The 20,030-nt window shown below is 46.7% G+C and overlaps 1 protein-coding gene across 2 annotated transcripts in view; it reads right to left on the bottom strand.

Moving 5' to 3' along the window:
- Window positions 1-20,030, bottom strand: part of LRRC18 (leucine rich repeat containing 18) — a 161,706-nt gene that overhangs the window by 118,175 nt on the left and 23,501 nt on the right. For both annotated transcript variants that reach the window (XM_077257537.1, XM_077257538.1), the window contains exon 2: window positions 11,282-11,404. The gene's annotated coding sequence lies outside the window, so the exon portion shown is untranslated. The remainder of the gene's footprint in view (window positions 1-11,281; window positions 11,405-20,030) is intronic.

Raw genomic sequence — 20,030 nt, 5'->3', positions numbered from 1 at the left:
AATGCAGGGACAGAACCACCATCAGTAGATAAATGCAGGGACAGAACCACCGTAAGTAGATGAATGAAGTGACAGAACCACCATCAGTAGATGAATGCAGGGTCAGAACCACCGTCAGTAAATGAATACAGCATTAGAACCACAGTCAGTAAATTAATACAGCATTAGGACCACAGTCAGTAAATTAATACAGCATTAGAACCACAGTTAGTAAATGAATACAGCATTAAAACCACCATCAGTAGATGAGTGCAGCACCACGCTTATTATGGTGTTAAATTTCAGTGTTAGATCAGCCCCATGATACACTTGTATGACATAAACATATACCTCCCAGTATGTCCTTAACTATGGTAAGGAGATACTGGAAGTTGTTGTTACCTTCATCATCAGACTGTGGACCATACAGGAACCTCACTACTTAAGATGTACTAAGCCCATTGGGGCTAAACTTTTCGGGTGTTGGCCGGTGTTCCGCAACCCCTGTCCTCACAGGGCATGATTTTGTATTTTTGTGTGTTTTTTAAATGTTTTTAATATTTTTATGCGGTTTACATATAGTCTAATAAAATTTGATATATTTTTTTATTGTGATCCCTGCCTGAATGTATGACTGTCTATTCTCTCCTCTATTCTGCTCCGTCCAAAGTGCTGCCGGCTTTTTAACGTAGGTGATTCCTCATGTGTAGTGTTGAGGATTCCGATACTGCAAATATCGGGTATCGGCCGATATTCGCTGTATCGGAATTCCGATACCGAGTTCCGATATTTTTGTGATATCGGAAATCGGAATCTGAAGTTTCTATAAGTTCCCAGGCGTGTGCGGTGCAAAAAAATAAAAAATATGGATATACTCACCCCTCCGACAGACCCTGGACCTCAGCGGTGCAGCCGGCAGCCTCCGTTCCTAAGAATGCAGTGAGTGTAGGACCTGCGATGACGTCGCGGCTTGTGATTGGTCGCATGAGCGGTCACATGAGCGGTCACGCGACCAATCACAAGCCGCGACGTCATCGAAGGTCCTTCACTCTGCATTCTTAGGAACGGAGGCAGACGCTTGCAGCGGTGACAGCCAGGGGCCGTCCGAGGGTGAGTATATCCATATTTTTTAGTTTTATTCTTTATTTTTTACATGAATATGGATCCCAGGGCCTGAAGGAGAGTTTCCTCTCCTTCAGACCCTGGGAACCATCCAGGATGACTTGCGATATTTGTGTCCCATTGACTTGTATTGGTATCGGGTATCGGTATCGGCGATATCCGATATTTTTTGGATATCAGCCGATCCAATCCGATACCGATACTTTCAAATATGGGAAGGTATCGCTCAACACTACTCATGTGTTGATTGAATCGTGCGGATTCACCGCATCCAATATATTGTACGGGTGACATTTATCTTGCGGAGATGGAGCGTTTCCGCAAAATAAATAGACATGCTGTAGTCTGTAAAAGACGCGCCGCATGTGTCTCCACAGGGAAGCCGGAGGCGTCACTGCATGCATAGTGGAGATGGGATTTCATGAAATCCCATCCACTATGCTGTAACATCTTGGCGCTGCGGGGGTACGCAGCATCCAAGCAGCGGGTCTCATACACACGCACACTCTTAGGGCTCATACTCACCTGCGAGAAACTCGGACAGAGTCTTGCACGTCAATACCTGGCACTGCCGCCGGCACTTGGATCGGAGCATTCAGTTGCATGTATTTCTATGCAGCTGAATGCTCCAATCTGAGTGCCAGCGGCAGTGCCGGGTGTTGAGGTGCGAGACTCCATACGATTTTCTCGCATATGAGTATGGGCCCTTACACACTCATACACACACACACAGACACACATATACACACACACAATGCCATGCGGCTGCCCTTGTGGACTACTAACACCATGGTCCATTCCCTATACACAGCAAATGACTGATCTCTAATCTTCAGCAGCTCAGCTTCTGCTCCTCATTGGAGCACTGCTCACCATTCTTCACACAGTGCACTGTGACCCCTCCTCTTCTGCCCCGCTCTGCGTTGCCAGCAGCAGCAGTGTGACAAGGTCGCAGCATGATGACCTCATCACTCTGCTGCACGCTAGGCCGTGGCGCAGGAACAACTGTGATGCTCTGCTCTGTGTCGGATATCATGCATTCAAATGTATTCGAGTCTCAAAGAGGCGAATACATGTGGATGCATCATGCAGGATCAAGAAGGATTCAGCCAGCCATGCTGCAAATTACGTTTTGGTGGCCACAATCAAAAGTACAGTGCCGGTCCTCTGGCGGCCCTTAACAGCTGCCTGGGGACCGGCCCAGGAGGAAAATGCATCCCTGCCACCCGGTCTAGCCCGCCACTGCCAGCCTCCCCTGTTCCCCAGTATACAACAGCTCCAGCCGCCACTGTCACCAGTATATAGCAGCACCAGCCTCCCCTGTTCTCCAGTATATAACAGCTCCAGCCTCCCCTGTTCCCCTGTATATAGCAGCTTCAGCCTCCCATGTTCCACAGTATACAGCACAGCCTTCCCCACCACCAATTTGTAGCACCAGCCTCCTCTGTTCACCAGTATATAGCAGCACCAGCCTCCCCTGTCACCAGTATATATCAGCTCCAGCCTCCCGTCACCAGTATATAGCACCAGACTCCCCTGTCACCAGTATATAGCACCAGACTCCCCTGTCACAAGTATATAGCACCAGCCTCCCTTGCCACCAGTATATAGCTCCAGCCTCCCCTGTCACCAGTATATAGTTCCAGCCTCCCCTGTCACCAGTATATAGCTCCAGCCTCCCCTGTCACCAGTATATAGCACAAGACTCCCTTGTCACCAGTATATAGCTCCAGACTCTCCCCTGTCACCAGCCTCCCCCCATCTTCAGCTCTATGAGCGCTCACCTGTTCCTGTGTCCTCCTCCCATGTCATCTTCCTCCTCTGCTGTGATGTGTGCAGTGAGAGAGATGATCTCATCATCTTCACATGCACAGACTCTGTGGCACCTCGGATGCAGGGATCTCTCTGACCCTGGAAGTTGCGGCAGCAGTCAGCTCCCTGCATGGAAGTGAATATGGAAGGGCACTCCTGACTCCGACCCTCCCCTCTCCGAAAAGACAACAGATTTCATGGGTTGTAAGAATAAATACACTAGTGCCCCCAAAAAGATTTGAAGATAAAGCAGCAAAAAGAGATATACAGATTTGTGTGAAAAAACTGTTATAGAAGCTACAGAGGTAAATAAAGAGAATCTGTTGCGCTAAAAACTCAATAAAGAATATAGGATTAAATTAACAATAAGCAAGTAATATATCATAATATGACACATCAAAAATTGAAACAATTTACAGATCTGTAGCAAATGTTAGTTGAGTAGTTAGTATGCAGCAACTTTTCATTTGGTATTGTCCTTGCTGACAATTGCCTTTACTGACAATTGCTTATAGCAGTGTAGTTTATCAATGCTGTTGAAGCGAAAGCTGTAATAAAAAAAAACAACTTTGGGCTGTCTTAGGGTACCGTCTCACAGTGGCACTTTTGTCGCTACGACGGCACGATCCGTGACGTTCCTGTGATATCCATACGATATCGCTGCGTCTGACACGCAGCAGCGATCAGGCACCCCGCTGAGAATCGTACGTCGTAGCAGATCATTTGGAACTTTCTTTCGTCGCTGGATCTCCCGCTGTCATCGCTGGATCGGTGTGTGTGACACCGATCCAGCGATGCGTTCGCTTCTAACCAGGGTAAACATCCGGTTACTAAGCGCGGCCCTGCGCTTAGTAACCCGATGGTTACCCTGGTTACCCGGGGACTTCGGCATCGTTGGTCGCTGGAGAGCTGTCTGTGTGACAGCTCCCCAGCGACCACACAACGACTTACCAACGATCACGGCCAGGTCGTATCGCTGGTCATGATCGTTGGTAAATCGTTTTGTGTAACGGTACCCTTAGTAATGAGATCCTTCCTTATTTAGCATTGGTGATGCAGCGTATAAATAGATAGAAACAACGTAGTACCTTCGGTTACTATATCTTTAAGAAGCTTCAAGATTGTGCACATAATGCTGTTGATAGCTGTAATCCGAGATCCGGGGGGGGGGGGGGGGGGGACAGAGGCTGCAGTTGTAGGTTAGGCAGTGAAGCAGCAAGCATGACAGAATGATAAGATGAAAGTACCGCGTGTACAGAGCCAGGGACGCTCCGGCCCGGTAGCATCCCTGGAAACTAGGGAAATCCAAGAAGGAGGGTGGCTACTGGAAGGAGTGTGACGTCACAAGGTACGGAGGCCTGGAAATGCCAAAAATCCAACCCATCTCCATGGGTTGTCTAACGGACGGGAGGTTGAAAAAAAAAGTTCTTCTCTGTCATGGTGCTGCCCCCTGCATCCTGGAACCCCTAGGCATGTGCCCTCCAGTGCCTAGTGGCAAATACGGCCCTGCCTGTATACGGATACGTTATACTATGTACAGCGCTCCTGTGTATAATGGCACTTATGGTGATATTAGTATTGTGTTTTTTATTAATGATCAGTATTGTATTTTAGTATTCAGTCATTATGTGGTGGTAATATGTGATCTGGTTATGGTGTGGCATTATTTGTTCCTTGTATGTGCTATTATTCGGTCACTGTGCTGGTAATATGTGGTCTGGTCATGGTGTGGTGGTATTAGTCCCTTGTATGTGATATTATTGGTCATTTGAAAAATTGAAAAAAAAAATATATATACCTAAATTGTATTGGATATTTTAACAAATGGTTAATAAGTTACAGTAGAGTAGAGCACTGCCAAAAGAGTCTACCTTGTTGTGGTGGCAGATTAAAAAATCACTTGGTCTAAACAAAAGCTTCTGGCTATGTATGTGATCTGACGATGGGAACTGTTAATATGTGATTTGTGAGGATGTGGTGCAGAATTGGAGTTTTCCACCAGAGGGCGTGGAACTGTAGATGGTTCGAGGGGTGGAGGCGGGGCTGGGATGGAGCTTGGGCGGAGTCTTAAGGAGGCCCTGAAAATGTTCCCAGTATGGGAACCCAAAAGTTCTTAATGGCAGCCCTGCAAGTAGATGGTAAATAAAGTCATCATGACCCGAGTAACAGCGTAACAGGGGTGCTACACGAGTTACACTGAGTTACATTGCTGTAAATGGTATAAGAGACAGCATTTATGTGTGAATGAACAGAACATTGACTTGCTCACAAGTGTGCATCCTTTTCTCTGAGCACTTGTTATTTCAGGGCCTTATCTCTTAATTCGGTCTCAATGGTGATCCAGCATACCTGACTTTGGGTCAGAAAAAACAGCTACAACAAAGTTAGGCCAGTTTCACATTTGCGGTTGTGTCCACAGCGTGTCGGACGCATACATCCGCATGCTTATTGATTTCATATATTTTACATTGTGGCCACATGTTCATGCGATTGCATGCATTCGCCTGCGTTTGCTTACGCATGCGTCTTTTCGTGGTGTGCGGCGGGGCACGGCTAACCCACCATGTTGCAATTTTTGAGGCAGCTAATTGCCGTAAAATATGCGCAGGCATGCGCATGCGGATTAGTGCGTTAAAAAAACGCATCACTGTCTATGGGAAACACATGCGTACACATGTATTTGCGTACGCATGCGTTTGCTGTACTTGCATACTTTGGGCTGCGCATGTCCAGGAACTGATTTAGACTCGCCCATTGAGACACGCCCTCCTGGAAATATTGAACGCATGTTCATAAAAAGTGCAAACGCATGTAAAAACGCATGCAAACACATCTTTTTTGGCGTCATGCGTAAACTGATGCGGATAAAAAAACCTCTGCTTTGGCATGTGTTTGCAGTTGCGGACAAGATGCTGCGGACTCAACCGCAAATGTGATACTAGCCTTAATGTGAAGGACCTGGAGCCACTCTCAGCTATACAATCTAACACATTTTCACCATCTTGTGGCCTCACCATTCGTGCAGCGGTATTCAGGTCAACAAAAGGATGCATAACATTATGTTGCCTGCATGTATAAGAGGAAGGTGTTGCATTTGTGCATATAGCAGGTACAGAATGACCATGTTCTTTCCCTGCAGCAGCTACACCACCTGCAGGGACAAAGCACCTACATGGCCACATCCACTTTCCATATTTGATGCTCTCCTCATTTTTGGAATTGTTTTTTCAGCACACTACTAGAAAAATTATTTCCTTGGTCTACTAAAGACAGTGAGATGGCTGATGCGAAATATTTATTTTCAACACTAATAGAAATATAATGCAGTCCTGAAAAATTACTTATTTGGCCTACAAATGACAACCAGATGGCTGATGTCAATTGTTTATAGTCATCTAGAAAACAAATAGTGGTCCTGAAAAAATATTTATTTGTCCAACAAATGACAATGAGACTTCTGATGCCAAATATTTATTTCTCAGACTGCTAGAAAACACACAGCAGGCTAGAAAAATTATTTCTTTGGCCTATAAATGTCAACAAGATGGCTGATGTCAGTTATTCATTTTGAACACTAATAGAAAAAAAAAGCGGTCATGAAAAATTATTTATTTGTCCTACAAATGGTAGCAAGATGGCTGATGGCAATTATTTATTTCTCAGACAACTAGGAAACACACAGCACTCCTGAAAATTTTTTTATTTGGCCGACAAATGACAACAAGATGGCTGATGCCAATTATTTATTTGCAATACTACTAGAAAACACACAGCAGCTTAAAGGAACAGTACTCCCACAGGCAGGGAAGTGCAGAGTACACACAGCAGCTTAAAGGAACAGTACTCTCTCAGGTGGGGGGGTGCAGAGTACACACAGCAGTTTAAAGGCACATTACTTTCAGAAACGGGGAGTGCAGAATACGCACAGTGGCTTAAAGGCACAGTAGTCCCACAAGCGAGGTTGCAGAGTACATACAGCAGCTTTTGGCACAGTACTCCGACAGATATGGATTGCAGAGTACATACAATGGCTTTTGGCAAGGTACTTTCACAGATATGGGTTGCAGAATGCAGTCAGAATCTGTCCCTCACTCTATTTTGTATGCTATCCTTACAGTAATAAGAGCAAAATGGTGGCTCCACTCCAGATCTGGCCTTTATACAGGCCAGGTCTTGTGGTGCGCCGGCCAAACACAGCCATGCCAATGGCTGTGATGGCTCTGGAAGTGCCCACAGTCTAAAAGCTTGTTGATTGGCTGTGCTGCAGCCTTTCAACAAGCTTTGTTAGTCTGGCGAAGTCGAATAGGAAACCAGACGTACAGTAAAAAAACTTTACCATTCAGGTTTTGTTATACCTATTAATTAAGCTTCAGGTACAATAAAGGAAATAACATAAAGCGGAATAAAAAAAATGCAAAATACATTTTTCCAACTACAATGTTTAGCCTCATTATATTTCATGTTCACATGGAATATAAGGAAAAAATAGAGTCGAAATTGGTTATGAAATTTTTTTCCCCATTGAGCCCCGGCCAATATGTTGTAGAAAACTACAATTTTGGCACATGGCAGGGGTTGGAAGAAAAGCAACACAGTCCTCCCAACTAAAAGTAACTGCATTTTGAAAATGTCACCATGTATTGAATTCCTCTATAGGTATAGTGATCATTTTGATCCCACAGAAACTGAAAAAAATCCATAACATTTGAATATGATAAAGAAAAATGATTTTTCTTTCAACAAATTTCTACTTTTTCCATAGACTTTTTATTTTGACTAAGAATAATAGGAGAAAATGGAACCCACAATTTAAAAAAACAGAAAAAAGAAACGGCACTACCAGCTGGTTCCATCACCTGAGCTATCTGCGTGTGACTCTGATACCAAGAAACAAAAAACGGATGGCCGGTGCTCACGCTTGAAATAAGTCCAAAACACCGCTGCAAATGAGTAGAAGAAAAAGCGGGCACTCACCATCCAGGTAAAATCCAAACTTTATTCTGACAACATGTCTAATGCAGGACAGGCAGGGAAAAACGGGCTTCTACAAGACGACGGCCGTTTCAAGACCCGTGGAAGCGCATTTGTGTGAAACGGCCGTCGTCTTGTGGAAGCCCGTTTTTCCCTGCCTGTCCTGCATTTGACATGTTGTCAGAATAAAGTTTGGATTTTACCTGGATGGTGAGTGCCCGCTTTTTCTTCTACTCATTTGCAGTGGAATCCACAATTTGCTAAAAAAATTCTCCCAAATGCAGCAATACCCTAAATGTGATTATAAACTATTGTTTGGGCACACGGTCTGGAAGGGAAGCCATACTGTTTGACTTTTAGAAGGCAAAATTTTGGATACATTTTAAGACTAGGTTAATATACAGGTGCTTCTCGCACAATTAGAATATCATCAAAAAGTTAATTTAGTTCAGTTCTTCAGTGCAAAAATTGTAACTCATATATTTTATAGAGTCATTGCAAACAGAGTGATCTATTTCAATTGTTTATTTCTGTTAATGTCGATGATTATGGCTTACAGACAATGAAAACCCAAAAGTCATTATCTCAATAAATTCGAATAATTCACAAAAAAACCCTGCAAAGGCTTCCTAAGTGTTTTAAAAGGACCATTAGGCTGGAGTCACACTAGCAATTTTAAAATTGGTCCAATTTTGATGCAGGAGAGTCGGAGGAGTGTAATGCAAGTGTCAGTCTGTTTTTATGTGAGTTCAATGTGATTTTTGATTTTTCACACTTAGCATCCGATTTACATCCGAATACAGTGTGATTGCTATCTGACTGCAATGCGATTTTAATATGAGCTTTTACATAGAGCAGGACTTGTAACCTGGCCACACTGCCAAAAGTACCAATACCTGGTTTAAAAACAACAGTATTACTGTGCTTGACTGGCCAGCAAACTCGCCTGACCTTAAAGGGAATCTGTCACCCCTAAAATTCGCTTATAAGCTAAGGCCACTGGCATCAGGGACTTATCTACAGCATTCTGTAATGCTGTAGATAAGCCCCCGATGTAACCTGAAAGATAAGAAAAATGAATGAGTTAGATTATATTCACCCAGGGGGGCGGTGCCGGTACGGTCCGATGGTCGTCCCCGTGCTGGTCCAGCGCCTCCCATCTTCATACGATGACGTCCTCTTCTTTGCTTCATGCCGCGGCTCCTGCGCAGGCATACTTTATCTGCCTGTTGAGTGCAGAGCAAAGGGCTGCAGTGCGCAGGTGCCGGGATAGGTCAGAGAGGCCTGCACACTGCAGTACTTTGCTCTGCCCTCAACAGGGCAAATAAAGTACGCCTGCACAGGAGCCGCAACAGGAAGCAAGGAAGAGGACATCATCGTATGAAGATGGAAGGCACCGGACCTGGACCACGACACCCATTGGACCAGACCGCACCAGGACTGCCCCTGGGTGAGTATAATCTAATTCGTTTTTCTTATCTTTCAGGTTACATCAGGGGCTTATCTACAGCATTACAGAATGCTGTAGATAAGCCCCTGATGCCGGTGGCCGCAGCTTATAGGCGGATTTTGGGGTGACAGATTCCCTTTAACCCCATGTATTGTAAAGAGGAAGATGAGAGACAGCAGACCCAACAATGCAGGCGAGCTGAAGGCTGCTATCAAAGCAACATGGGCTTCCTTAACACCTCAGCAGTGCCACAGGCTGATCACCTCCATGCCACACACTGCGTTCAGGCAGGAATTGATGCCAAAGGAGCCCTGACCAAGTATTGAGTGCCTTTACTGAACATATACATTTCAGTAGGCAAACATTTCAGATTTTAAAATCATTTTTAAAGCTGGTGTTATAAAGTATTCTAATTAACTGAGATACTGATTTTAAGGTTTTCATTGGCTGTAAGCCATAATCATCAACATTAACAGAAATAAACAGTTGAAATAGATCACTCTGTTTGTGATGACTCTATCTAATATGTGAGTTTCATTTTTTGCATTGAAGAACTGAAATAAATTAACTTTTTGATGATATTCTAATTTTGTGAGAAGCACCTGTATATGCTGTGCTGTATACTAAACACTAATGTTGTGGTTTCTATGGAAGTCCATCAAAAACATGATTCAGACATGTCTCCAGGCAAAACCACTCTTGTTAATGAGACTGATGGAGTTACTTTGGACTCAATATGGCTTCTGCTGTGGTGGGGTCCGTCTTCTTAGAGATGCGCAAAATGTGGTTAACTTTTTGTGGTTGATTTATTTATAGCAAGGGCAGCGACTGATGAATACTCCTATCAGCTGCTGCCTGCTCTCACTTATATTAGCAATAGCAGGTATAGGCTGATGGAAGTAGTAGTTTAATCAGCCACTGCCTTCTCTCATTGTTATCAGTTGAATATAACTTTCAACATTCTTCCCTGCTCACGCTGATCGCCGGCAGAACAGGGGAGAATGATGCCAGGGAACTGCGCTAAAAGTTCTGCTGCTTCCCATGCGGCCGGTACATGTGGTACTAATGCAGCACACAGGCAGCACACGGTGGACACATGTATGCCACAGGTATTACCCACACAGACACGGATACCTCCTGTACTGGGTTTTCCGGTACTGGAAATATCAGGACTTGTGCAACCGGCCTAAGATATCGTCAATCATGACCTGTGGCAGGACCTTGAAGTCTGGAGTTGAGAAACGCTGATTTAGAGGGTTGAACAGCCAGGATTAATGCGGTTATTGACCCTGGCTGTTTCCCATATGTCCCATATCAGGAAAGGGTAAAAGTGATATATTAAGGAAGAACTTATATTTATTCCTGCAGTATCCAATCTTATCTTTTATAAAGAAAAAAACTCTGAAACTAAAAATGCATGTATTAAAAAAAAATTCTATGGGGGAACCCTGCAACTGCTGCTTGTACATGCAATTCCCCCCCTTATTTCTGATACATACGAATGGGTTACAAAATGTAGGTGGTCCTATAAAGTGATCCTAAATAAAATTAATTTGTTTATGTTTTCCAATACATTTAACGTTCTCTGTCATGTCTGATCTGTCATTGCTTTTAGGCAGAAATAAGTATACAGTATATACAAAATGTATGTATATTTAACAGAATGCTATGCCTAGCTCACCAATGTGACACAGATTAACCTCACATGTTCCAGATCTGTTGCAGAAATATCTATGATTGTATTATACTTCTGAGTGAGGCTTGTAACAATCCAGATACAATCATATTCAGTTCTATGGAAAATATTTTCAATTGTACAAATTACTGACACAAATCTGCCAGATATAAATGTATTCTTAAAGTTGTCTACCCCCGACATACGCTTCCGATTGCTGCAGCTGAAACATTATACCAATGTGCCACTGAATATTTCCCCTAGAAAAGTACCTGAAAGAAGGAAGGGTTATGGCTGAGCACGGTGACACCTTCCCTGTCTAGCTCATTCGCACTCTTTGGCTTCTTTGCTGCTTCTGCTACTTGGTTGCTATAAACATTGTTGTTAAGTGGTGGCTGCAATAAAGGAAACACATACAGTGTGACTAACTGTACAGCCTGAAATCCCTAATGTAAACAGCTGTGATCTTATCATTTCTTCCTGTTAGGGTACCGTCTCACAGTGGCACTTTTGTCGCTACGACGGTACGATCCGTGACGTTCCAGCGATATCCATACGATATCGCTGTGTCTGACACGCAGCAGCGATCAGGGACCCTGCTGAGAATCGTACGTCGTAGCAGATCGTTTGGAACTTTCTTTCATCGCTGGATCTCCCGCTGTCATCGCTGGATCGGTGTGTGTGACACCGATCCAGCGATGCGTTCGCTTGTAACCAGGGTAAACATCGGGTTACTAAGCGCAGGGCCGCGCTTAGTAACCCGATGTTTACCCTGGTTACCATCGTAAAAGTAAAAAAAACCAAACACTACATACTCACATTCCGGTGTCCGTCAGGTCCCTCGCCGTCTGCTTCCCGCACTGACTGTGAGTGCCGGCCGGAAAGCAGGGCACAGCGGTGACGTCACTGCTGTGCTCTGCTTTCACTTTACGGCGGCACTCAGTCAGAGCGGGAAGCAGACGACAAGGGACCTGACGGACACCGGAATGTGAGTATGTAGTGTTTTTTTTTTCTTTACTTTTACGATGGTAACCAGGGTAAACATCGGGTTACTAAGCGCAGCCCTGCGCTTAGTAACCCGATGTTTACCCTGGTTACCCGGGGCCTTCGGCATCGTTGGTCGCTGGAGAGCGGTCTGTGTGACAGCTCTCCTGCGACCACACAATGACTTTCCAACGATCACGGCCAGGTCGTATCGCTGGTCGTGATCGTTGGAAAGTTGCGGAGTGTGACGATACCCTTAGGCCATGTGCACATGTTCAGTATTTTTCGAGTTTTTTTCGTGTTTTTTCGCTATAAAAATGTGATAAAAACGCGAAAAAAACGCTAACATATGCCTCCTATTATTTACAGTGTATTCCGCATTTTTTGTGCAAATGTTGCATTTTTTTCCGCGAAAAAAATCGCATCGTGGAAAAAAAAGCAACATGTTCATTAAAAATGCGGAATTGCGGGGATTCCGCACACCTAGGAGTGCATTGATCTGCTTACTTCCCGCACGGGGCTGTGCACACCATGCGGGAAGTAAGCAGATTATGTGCGGTTGGTACCCAGGGTGGAGGAGAGGAGACTCTCCTCCACGGATTGGGCACCATATAATTGGTAAAAAAAAAAGAATTAAAATAAAAAATAGTGATATACTCACCTTCGATGGTCTCCGGAGTCTTCCCGCCTCTCCGGTGCATGCTGCCGCTTCGGTTCCTATAGCTGGTGTGCGGTGAAGGACCTGCGATGACGTCGCGGTCTTGTGATTGGTCGCGAGACCGGTCATGTGACCGCTCACATGACCGCGACGTCATGGAAGGTCCTGCACACACACAGCATCTATAGGAACGGACACTGCTGAGCAGATCCGCTGTCTGCAGGTGAGTATAAGCATTTTTTTTTTTTTTTTAATTATTTTTAAACATTCTATCTTTTACTACAGATGCTGCATAGGCAGCATCTATAGTAAAAAGTTGGTCACACTTGTCAAACACTATGTTTGACAAATGTGACCAACCTGTCAGTTTTCCAAGCGATGCTACAGATCGCTTGGAAAACTTTAGCATTCTGCAAGCTAATTTCGCTTGCAAAATGCTAAAAAAACGCAAAAAAAAAACGGGAAAAAAAACGCAAAAAAAATGCGGATTCTTGCAAATCCTGACGTGTGCACATACCCTTAAGGTACCGTCACACTCAGCGACGCTGCGGCGATATAGACAACGAGCTGACCTAAACTAGATCGCTGGAGCGTCACTGTTTAGGTTGCTGTAGAGACGTCAAACACAGCAACTCCAGAACGATGCAGGAGCGATCCAGTGACGTAACGGCGACTCACTTCTCGTTCTCGCTGGTTGTTAGCTCCATGTCAAACAGCCGAAGTGTACCGACTGGCTAGAAGGCCCCCTATGCTCGTTGCTGGCGTCGTTGCTTTTGATGTCAAACATGACGATACACGCCGACCTGGCGACGAAATAAAGTTCTGGACTTCTAGCTCTGACCAGTGATGGCACAGCGGGATCAAGATCGCTGCTACATGTCAAACACAACGAGATCGCTATCCAGGACGCTGCAACGTCATGGATTGCAAAGTTGCTGAGTGTGACGGTACCTTTATATACAGACTTAATATTATGTTAATTATTGGTAGAAATGGACATTGAGTCATCTCTTTTTAGCACTAGACATCTACCAGAAAAGAAGTCTCTAGCAGAATATCTCTGTAAAACCTATAAAAGTGCAAAAGAATACAAATAGGATACATTTTTCCTGTGTTTGTTTCACTTCTAGTTTTGGTTTACACAAACTAATGCCAAATCAAAAATGTTTATATTAGGCCTAAAAGGACTTACTATCATAATTAAGGTTATGTTCACACATTGCATTTTTTCACAAAGCACAAAGGAAAAAAGACTAGACCAAAAAATGGTATGCACACCCGAGAAATACAAAGGTCAAAAAATACTTTAAACACCTCAAAAAACAACAGACACAGAATAAAACCATTTAAAACGGGCCTATATGTAGGACCAATAACCCCCACCCCTATACAAATCATGCATAGTATAACATTTAGCGAAGCATAATGATTAGTGTTGAGCGATACCTTCCGATATCGGAAAGTATCGGTATCGGAAAGTATCGGCCGATACCGTCAAAATATCGGATCTAATCCGATACCGATACCCGATCCCAATGCAAGTCAATGGGACGAAAATATTGGAATTAAAATAAACCCTTTATAAACTTGTAGGTTCATTCTACATGAAGGAAAACAACTAAGAATAATGTAGGATGTATTGGGGGACGTGGCGGAGACATTAAAGGCACAGAGGTTTAGCCCAATGTAATAGAATAGCAGGATTTTTTTTTTTTTTTATTATGACGTTCGGCATTAGAAAGATTTTGACTATGTTAATTTTTTTTTTATTTTGTCAGATATTGATGTTTCACTACTTCCACGCCCTTCACCTTCTTTTTTACTTCTCCCACACTTTCTTCTTCATTATCCTCATCATCAGCTTCTTTGACATCAACTTCTTCACCTTATTCATCTTCTTCTTCATCTTCTACCTATTATTTTTTTGGTTACATTGTTCATATTCTTTTTATTTTACTATTATCTTCATCATATTCTACTTCTTCATCATATTCTTATTTGTGACAGGCATTCCCGTAGTTGTTATCTATAAAAGTTTGAAGATTACACCTTCCGTTCTGCCTGTCACAAAACAGTTACATTTGTCCGCGTTCAGTTTGGCCTGCAGCATCAGGCTTTATCCAGGGGCACCACGAGGAGGAACGGACTCACCCCCATACACTGCTTAGTCTTCTTCTGCTTATAATTTAGATAATATTTTTTGCTCTGATATTTAGTGTTATGCTTAATGTTCTTCTGCTCTTTGTTCTGCAGCCTCTTGTTCTTCTGCTTCTCGGTCTTCCAGGTCGTCGTCGTCTCCAGGGTCGTCGTCTCCGGGGTCGTCGTCATCGGGGTGGTCTTCAGGGTCGTCGTCTCCGGGGTCGTCGTCATCGGGGTGGTCTTCAGGGTCATCGTCTCCAGGGTCGTCGTCATCACGGTGGTTGTCGTCTCTGGTGTCGTCGTCATCTTAGGGGTGGTCTTCCGGGTCATCGTGTTTAGTCTCTTGAACTTGGAAATGTAGCAGAAGGTACAAGAAGGCTGAGAAAATGCCGAGAACCAGCTGATGGAACTGGAACTCGGATGGCTACCCGAAGGTCCAAGAGCCAATGGAACTACCGAGGACCAGCTGACGTTACTGGAACCTGGTTACTAAGCAGGAGGTACCCGTGCCTGAAAGCACTACCAAGGACCACCTGACGTTGGTGGAACTCGGATACCCAGAGGGAGGCATCTAAGCCAAAGGCTCTGCCCGGAACCAGCTGACGGTACTGGAACCAGGATGGGGAGCAGGAGGTACAAGAGCAAGTGTCTGCGTGGCTTTTGCAGGACACGATGCCGGCTGCACAGCAGGGGAACAGCTGGCGGTGCTGAACCCCACTGACACATTGGCTGGTGTTTTTCTCTGTGCAGCTAGCAGTACCGGGCCCCAACTGGCGGTGTTAGAGCCCGGGGTCAGCAGGAGGAGGAGATGGAGCAGAGTGTAGGCCGAAGCCTGCACTGGCGGCAGCTTTGGGTCTGTTGTGCCTGCGTGGCAGTTGCAGGACACGTTGCCGGCTGCACAGCAGGGGAACAGCTGGCGGTGCTGAACCCCACTGACACATTGGCTGGTGTTTTTCTCTGTGCAGCTAGCAGTACCGGGCCCCAACTGGCGGTGTTGGAGCCCGGGCTCTGCAGGGGGAGCAGAGTGTAGGCCGAAGCCTAATTGAACCAATTTCAAAGGTAACCTTTAACCCCCCCTCAGGGGTTACAAAGTAGAAGAGCCACAGCTTATGCAGCAGTAGTGCTGCACAAGTCAAAGGTTGCTCTTTTAATTTTGCTCCTTGCACACGCTGAATGAAACACGTATAACATTTAGCCCTTTATACAGTCAAACTGTGTTGGAGGCGCGAGTTCCCTTTGTAATGAGACGCAGCACAGATGTCAAGAATCCCACCTTGGTGCTGGGTGCAGCCTCCTGAGCGTTGTTATTTGCTGTACAGGAGTCTGCGCTGTCGTGTTATCCCCTGGCCTAGCGCTGTTAGCGCTGCCCATCTTCTGACATCATTTAATGTCGGCCGGTGCGGTTCGCAATGACCATGAATCCCAGCCCCGCAGTGTCTTAACATTGTTAAAACACTGCGGGGCTGGGATTCATGGCCTGGCGCAGCACATATGTTCGCCTCTCACACTCGGGTCCTTACACCCGCTTCAGACTGTGCGGCGTCAGCTGATCCCTTATCGCATGCCACGGCCATGAAGCCGCACAGTCTGAAGAAGGCGGAAGGAGATGAGGGACAGGCGAACTGATGCACTGATCATGCCCATCAATCACACCCTCGCAGTCCCAATAAATAAGACACCGAGGGGCGTTGTGTGGGTCAGGGCGGCCGCAGAGGCGCAGGCAGCCAAACAATGATGCCAGAAGACGGGCAGCGCTACCAAGGGGGTTGCAGCGTGTCATTACAAAGGAAAGTCACACCACCGGGACGGTTAAATGGTCACACAGAGGACACATTTTAGACGTGTTTTCAGTTCCACATGTGCGAGGAGAATACGTTTATGAGCCACCTTGCACACATGCAGCATTACCGCTGTACAAGGTGGCTGGAAAACGTACAAACGCCTGGGGGAGGGGGGACAGGTTCCCTTCAATTTCAGTTCTGGTGTCTGCGTGGCTTTTGCAGGACACGATGACGGCTGCACAGCAGGGGAACAGCTGGCGGTGCTGAACCCCACTGACACATTGGCTGGTGTTTTTCTCTGTGCAGCTAGCAGTACCGGGCCCCAACTGGCGGTGTTAGAGCCCGGGGTCAGCAGGAGGAGGAGATGGAGCAGAGTGTAGGCCGAAGCCTGCACTGGCGGCAGCTTTGGGTCTGTTGTGCCTGCGTGGCAGTTGCAGGACACGTTGCCGGCTGCACAGCAGGGGAACAGCTGGCGGTGCTGAACCCCACTGACACATTGGCTGGTGTTTTTCTCTGTGCAGCTAGCAGTACCGGGCCCCAACTGGCGGTGTTGGAGCCCGGGCTCTGCAGGGGGAGCAGAGTGTAGGCCGAAGCCTAATTGAACCAATTTCAAAGGTAACCTTTAACCCCCCCCTCAGGGGTTACAAAGTAGAAGAGCCACAGCTTATGCAGCAGTAGTGCTGCACAAGTCAAAGGTTGCTCTTTTAATTTTGCTCCTTGCACACGCTGAATGAAACACGTATAACATTTAGCCCTTTATACAGTCAAACTGTGTTGGAGGCGCGAGTTCCCTTTGTAATGAGACGCAGCACAGATGTCAAGAATCCCACCTTGGTGCTGGGTGCAGCCTCCTGAGCGTTGTTATTTGCTGTACAGGAGTCTGCGCTGTCGTGTTATCCCCTGGCCTAGCGCTGTTAGCGCTGCCCATCTTCTGACATCATTTAATGTCGGCCGGTGCGGTTCGCGATGACCATGAATCCCAGCCCCGCAGTGTCTTAACATTGTTAAAACACTGCGGGGCTGGGATTCATGGCCTGGCGCAGCACATATGTTCGCCTCTCACACTCGGGTCCTTACACCCGCTTCAGACTGTGCGGCGTCAGCTGATCCCTTATCGCATGCCACGGCCATGAAGCCGCACAGTCTGAAGAAGGCGGAAGGAGATGAGGGACAGGCGAACTGATGCACTGATCATGCCCATCAATCACACCCTCGCAGTCCCAATAAATAAGACACCGAGGGGCGTTGTGTGGGTCAGGGCGGCCGCAGAGGCGCAGGCAGCCAAACAATGATGCCAGAAGACGGGCAGCGCTACCAAGGGGGTTGCAGCGTGTCATTACAAAGGAAAGTCACACCACCGGGACGGTTAAATGGTCACACAGAGGACACATTTTAGACGTGTTTTCAGTTCCACATGTGCGAGGAGAATACGTTTATGAGCCACCTTGCACCCATGCAGCATTACCGCTGTACAAGGTGGCTGGAAAACGTACAAACGCCTGGGGGAGGGGGGACAGGTTCCCTTCAATTTCAGTTCTGGTGTCTGTGTGGCTTTTGCAGGACACGATGCCGGCTGCACAGCAGGGGAACAGCTGGCGGTGCTGAACCCCACTGACACATTGGCTGGTGTTTTTCTCTGTGCAGCTAGCAGTACCGGGCCCCAACTGGCGGTGTTGGAGCCCGGGCTCTGCAGGGGGAGCAGAGTGTAGGCCGAAGCCTAATTGAACCAATTTCAAAGGTAACCTTTAACCCCCCCTCAGGGGTTACAAAGTAGAAGAGCCACAGCTTATGCAGCAGTAGTGCTGCACAAGTCAAAGGTTGCTCTTTTAATTTTGCTCCTTGCACACGCTGAATGAAACACGTATAACATTTAGCCCTTTATACAGTCAAACTGTGTTGGAGGCGCGAGTTCCCTTTGTAATGAGACGCAGCACAGATGTCAAGAATCCCACCTTGGTGCTGGGTGCAGCCTCCTGAGCGTTGTTATTTGCTGTACAGGAGTCTGCGCTGTCGTGTTATCCCCTGGCCTAGCGCTGTTAGCGCTGCCCATCTTCTGACATCATTTAATGTCGGCCGGTGCGGTTCGCGATGACCATGAATCCCAGCCCCGCAGTGTCTTAACATTGTTAAAACACTGCGGGGCTGGGATTCATGGCCTGGCGCAGCACATATGTTCGCCTCTCACACTCGTGTCCTTACACCCGCTTCAGACTGTGCAGCGTCAGCTGATCCCTTATCGCATGCCACGGCCATGAAGCCGCACAGTCCGAAGAAGGCGGAAGGAGATGAGAGACAGGCGAAGAAATGCACCGTTCATGCCCGTCAATCACACCCTCGCAGTCAAAATAAATAAGACACCGAGGGGCGTTGTGTGGGGCAAGGCGGTCGCAGAGGCGCACCCAGCCAAACAATGATGCCAGAAGACGGGCAGCGTTACCAAGGAGCTTGTTGCGTGTCAATACAAAGGAAAATCACACCTGAGGGACGTTTTAATGGTCACAGAGGACACATTTTAGACGTGTTTTCAGTTCCACGAGTGCAAGGAGAATAAGTTTCTGAGCCACCTTGCACACATGCAGCATTACTGCTGTACAAGGTGGCTGGAAAACATAGAAACACCTGGGGGAGGGGGGACAGGTTCCCTTCAATTTCAGTTCTTGTGTCTGCGTGGCGGTCGCAGGACACGTTGCCGGCTACACAGCAGGGGAACAGCTGGCGGTGCTGAACCCCACTGACACATTGGCTGGTGTTTTTCTCTGTGCAGCTAGCACATCTGGGCCAAAACTGGCGGTGTTAGAGCCCAGGGTCAGCAGGAGGAGCAGGGGGAGCGGAGTGTAGGCCGAAGCCTGCACTGGAGCAAGTTGAAAGGAAACCTTTAACCCCCCCCCCCAGGCGTTTGTAGCTGAAAGAGCCATTGTGTACAGCACTAATGCTGGAAAAGGTAAACTTAGCTCTTTTAATTATGGTCCTTGAACATGCTGAACCTAACACTTATGAAATGTGTCCCCTCACAGCGTTAAACCATCCGGTAGGTGGAACTTTCCTTTGTCGTGTGACGCAGCACAGCCATCATTTCTACCCCCTTGGCGCCGTGCGCCGCCTCCTCAGCGTTGTTTGAATCTGTCCCGGAGCCTGCGCTGTTAGGTTAGCCCTTGGCCATGCACACATGTTGCGCTGCCCGTCTTCTGACATCATTTGGTGTCAGGCTGGCTGCGCCTGTGCGGGTGCGCTGGCCGAGATCCGGCCTCGCAGTGTCGTCTAATGTAATCCCAACGCGGGCCTGGGATCCGTGGCCATGCGCAGTGCATATCCTCGCCTCTCACTCCCCTCCCTACAGCTTCTTCAGACTGTGCGGTGTCACGGCCGTGGCATGCTATTAGGGATCAGCTGACACCGCACAGTCTGAAGGAGCCGTAGGGAGGGGAGTGAGAGGCGAGGATATGCACTGCGCATGGCCAC

Source organism: Ranitomeya variabilis, chromosome 4, assembly GCF_051348905.1.
Source record: "Ranitomeya variabilis isolate aRanVar5 chromosome 4, aRanVar5.hap1, whole genome shotgun sequence".
In the NCBI taxonomy this organism is placed as follows: Eukaryota; Metazoa; Chordata; class Amphibia; order Anura; family Dendrobatidae; genus Ranitomeya; species Ranitomeya variabilis.
Note: the sequence above shows the minus strand (reverse complement) of the source record. Positions and strands in the feature narration are given on the sequence as shown.